The 5000-nt window shown below is 37.7% G+C and overlaps 1 non-coding gene across 1 annotated transcript in view; it reads right to left on the minus strand.

Annotated features, from left to right (window-relative positions):
• LOC134674268 (small subunit ribosomal RNA) overlaps window positions 1–1018 on the minus strand; it is a 1908-nt gene extending 890 nt beyond the window's left edge. The window contains exon 1 of the ribosomal RNA XR_010099576.1: window positions 1–1018. This exon is cut by the window's left edge and continues 890 nt beyond it. This is a non-coding gene — a ribosomal RNA (small subunit ribosomal RNA).
• Between the last annotated feature and the right edge of the window lie 3982 nt (window positions 1019–5000).

Here is a 5000-nt window from a genome sequence, read left to right on the forward strand (position 1 = left end):
ATGCTTTCGCTGATGTTCGTCTTGCGACGATCCAAGAATTTCACCTCTAACGTCGCAATACGAATGCCCCCAGTTATCCCTATTAATCATTACCTCGGAGTTCTGAAAACCAACAAAATAGAACCGAGATCATATTCTATTATTCCATGCACGAAATATTCAAGCAGCATTTTGAGCCCGCTTTGAGCACTCTAATTTGTTCAAAGTAAAATTGTCGGCCCACCTCGACACTCACTGAAGAGCATCGCGATAGGATTTTTATATTGAACCGTACTTTTACATACGATTCACCGACGATATGCTCCGCAAACGTGTCAGTATCGATTCGGATGAATCGCACCGACAGTGCGTAGCACAAATGCAACTACGAGCTTTTTAACCGCAACAATTTTAGTATACGCTATTGGAGCTGGAGTTACCGCGGCTGCTGGCACCAGACTTGCCCTCCAATTGTTCCTCGTTAAAATATTTAAAGTGTACTCATTCCGATTACGAGGCCTCGTAAGAGTCCCGTATCGTTATTTTTCGTCACTACCTCCCCGTGCCGGGAGTGGGTAATTTGCGCGCCTGCTGCCTTCCTTGGATGTGGTAGCCGTTTCTCAGGCTCCCTCTCCGGAATCGAACCCTGATTCCCCGTTACCCGTGACAACCATGGTAGTCGCAGAAACTACCATCGAAAGTTGATAAGGCAGACATTTGAAAGATGCGTCGCCGGTACTGGACCGTGCGATCTGCAAAAGTTATCCAGATTCATCAAAATGTTACGACTTCGGACGCGAGGCCCTCCGCCGATTGGTTTTGATCTAATAAAAGCACTCATCCCATCACTGGTCAGAGTTCTGATTGCATGTATTAGCTCTAGAATTACCACAGTTATCCAAGTAACTGAGTAAGATCTAAGGAACCAAAACTGATATATTGAGCCATTCGCGGTATCGCCTTAATACGGCTTGCACTGAGACATGCATGGCTTAATCTTTGAGACAAGCATATAACTACTGGCAGGATCAACCAGGGAGCTGCCGTGTTCATGTGAGTCTTGTTTAGAGACACAAAACACTAGCGCCGACGCGTGCGCGCCAATATCATCTATGTATATTATACTACACAACACACACAGACGACGGAGACCGCACGCGTAAGACACGAGTCGTATACGACACACGCCACCATTCGGATATACCGAAATCGACGTGGCGTATCGTAGACTGGTGGATATTTCACTTACCACTCTATTCTACCTGGTGGTACAGAGACACACGCGTGCGTGCGTGCGTGTACCTTAGGTAGGTAGCGGGTGAGTAAAGCGCGCACATACACACGCACATAGTTGTGTGATGTTTCATAGCGCCGATATGTAATCGAACGTTCTTCCACGACCAGACATAAAAATTTCACTATTTATTTTTTTAATTTTTAGATTCTTTTTTTAACATAGTCGTTCGTTACGATTTATATCGCTCGCCAGGTATTATAGAGCCCTCAAAACCCTCACAACCAATACAGTATAATGAAACTTACATCAAAGCGTATTCCCACCACCGCTAAACTACTAACCGCAATTACAATTGCGTATTTGAAGGTTTCGCGATATGAAAACACTGAGAGAGAGTTTCAAAAACCGTATTACCGTTAGGGTTAAAAATTGTTCTTTGTTTTAAATCGGATTATCATCCGATCGATCCTCGCCACACGTATAGGAGAACACACACTATTTTCTCGCAAATATGTTGTCATCATTCAAACCAATCGGCAACTTTGCGTCGTCTCGAATTGGCGATGGTGACAGACAATCTGCAAGTAAATACAGCGCGCGTTGTACTCTCCCCCGTGGGTAAGGATAATATAATATATCTCCCCCGTCTGTCACGTTTCAATATTAAAACGCGTAAACTAGGACCAAAGTGCAAATAAATAATACAACGGTGGTCCACAGTCCACCAGCATGTGTAACATCTTGGTGTTTTGTGTGACCCGCCGCGCGCCCTAAAAGCTTCGAGGAGCAGTTGTTTTGTGTTGTGTTGTAGATACCTAACTAGGTATAGGGGTACTTACATTTCTTATAATACATATATTTTATAAGTTTATAAGTAACATAAATACATACACACCAACTTCAGGTATTTTACTGGAAAATTTGCTGCGAGACTATAACCATTTCAAGAACATAATAATTTGGTTAGGTTAGGTTATGTTAGATAAAAAAAAAAAAAAAAGTTAGGTTAGGTTAGGTTATAAAAAAAAAACAAGAAATAAAAAAAGTTAGGTCAGGTTAGATTAGGTTAGGTTAAAAAAAAAATTAAAAAAAAAAGTTAGGTTAGGTTAGGTTAAAAAAAAAAAAAAAAAAATATGGCGAACAAAGTTTACCGGTGGAATCACTTACTTACCTAATTGTTTGTTTATTTATTTATTTATATAGGTAAATAATAAAGGATCGATCGTATTGATTGATTGATTGTGTCGTCGAACTGAATGTGTCAGTGTCAATGTGACATATTATGTAAATCAATCAATGTCAGTCAATAGGGGGGGGCTATACAGACACAACTCACCTTGGATCGCATTCGATTTGCGTCCGGCAGTTAGGTGGGTAGGTACATTTATTTATCTAAATTAAATCTGAAAAGTAAGTTTAGGTTTTTTGCTGGTTAAGTTAACTAAATAAACTTAGCATCGATGACAAAAGAAAAAATCGAATGTGACTTGTTACAACGTCTGTAGAGGCCTTGACCGAAGAAAAGTAGAAACGAAATTTAATAATAATATGATTGAGTAAAAAGGGAGGGAGGGGGCTACTGCGTATAATAATAGAGTGTAAAAAAAATGTACTTACGTTTATTTTTATTGATTTTTGTGTTATTTGGAAGAGGTGCGCGCCGTGTGCAAATATTTTTTACCATAATATTTTTTTATGATACTACAATTTTATATTATTATATTTTACACTTTTATATTAGGAATCGAGAAATACTTAATAAATAAATAAATAAATATATGTATGTATTTAGGTATATTGAAAGCTTAATAAAGCTGTGCTAATGTTAAAAATAAAAGGATATATGGTGTGGCGTGTTAATGTTATTATTTAGGTTATAAAATAAGAGTGCAGGGAAAAAAAAAAAACAACTAACCATTTTTCACAATTCTAAACCGATTCGTGTGAAATTTAATAAAAAAGAAAGAAATCTTCTTCTGTAAAGTCATCACGAACCAGCCCAGTTCGAACTCTGGCAACCCCGTCGTTCTATCTGTCATTCCGTGTCGGAGGAGAGACTAGACAGGGTGGCTACCGCGAAAATCGAAATTCGCAAATTGCCGGGGTCTTATAACATTTATTATTCCTCATGATTCTGAAGTATGTAAGTTTATTTTCTTTCACCACACCAGCTCGGAAAGGCTTACTTTGCACTTAAAAAACTGAAAGCTAAATTGCATTTTATTCACATATGAGGCAAAGTAATGAACGCCACACACAAAATTAATGAATATTATTTTATTTTTTATTTTTTCTGTAATTATTAGGCGTCTATAATGAAACCATTTCCAAAAAAATGTCATCATGCCTATTCGTAAGTCATCATCTTTGGATATTATTATATCTATGATCTTTGGCCTACTTAAAAAAAAAAAGGAGGTGTATTTTTCTGTTTAAATTAGAGCAGCCGTTGCAGCCCGCCATCTATCGAGCATTGGTAAGTGAGTTTGTCTAATCGATTTGGCAGTGACCGAATCATCGATTTGTAACGATTATTGTTTTTATTTCCTAGCTTTTCCTACGCTAAACTATAAACAGCTTAATTATTTTAAGTTAAAATACAAAGTATTTTAAAATGTTGATTCACGTATATATTATTACTTGAAAGGTAATTTGAGTATTAATTTCGATATTCGATGGTGACATTTCATGAAGCATGATAAGATGAATATAAGATGATGATGATGATGATAATTTGCTATTATTTCATTTGAGCAACTTGATTTTGTACCGTATGCCACGCCGACTTGTAAGTAAAATGATAATTGTATTCGATGAGCATCGATTTTTAATCGATTAACTGGTATCTATGGTTATGGAAATAATTGGTAGGAAAATACGACTCTCGAAACGTCACAGTGAAAATTTTTCATATACCGGTCGCTTACCGGTCAAGACAAGTTTGCCTCGAAGTTGATGTAAAAACTTTATATAGTACTCGGTTTTATAACTAGCTACTCATATTTTGTGTTGAAATCATCTGGCTAAAGCGAAACGCAGCGTTGTTACTTTCATGGTGTGATGTAACGTCAGTTCACTCATACAAAAGCGTGAGCGGAATGGACCTGTACAACTTCAGCCTGGAGACGTCGTCTTGGTGGATTGAAGAGGATTGGATTGGATAATTGAAGAGATTTACCCTGGTGCTGATGGCGTTAGTAGAGTGGTTCGTGTTAGAACTGCAGCCGGAACAAAGGTAAGACCTGTTCAACGAATTTTTCCACTGGAGTTAAACTCGCATGACAGACTTGACTCGTCTTTGAAGTTAGTTGGTACTGACTCTACTGAAAAAATACAAACTGAGACAAACGAGAGCAATGATTGTACAACTAATCGTTTCTGTGATTTGCGTGACCATAACACATGGTAAGTGCATAGTGAATTCGTCTTGAACATTATTCACTGCGTTTGATTAGCAAGTGATATTTATTTTGAATCATTATTAAATGATTGGATCAAATTGCCTGAGGGGCTTGTCTTGCAAAGCACCGTATTTGGCTATGTTGTCGGTGGCAAGATAAATATTTCAAAATATTTCAGGAGTCTGTTACTTTGAATAATAACACATTTCAGGTGGACATTCCCCTTAAACACCCCTTAGGTGAACTAAACTTGGGTAACTCCTTTTCCGCTGCCTTACAAATATTTTACTCGATAGAGAGAAAATTAATGAAAAATGTGTGAGTTGCTAGAGCAGTATAAAAAATTCATTGATGAATATGTTGAATTGGGACATGCTAGGGAG

Source organism: Cydia fagiglandana, chromosome 19, assembly GCF_963556715.1.
Source record: "Cydia fagiglandana chromosome 19, ilCydFagi1.1, whole genome shotgun sequence".
Classification (NCBI taxonomy): domain Eukaryota; kingdom Metazoa; phylum Arthropoda; class Insecta; order Lepidoptera; family Tortricidae; genus Cydia; species Cydia fagiglandana.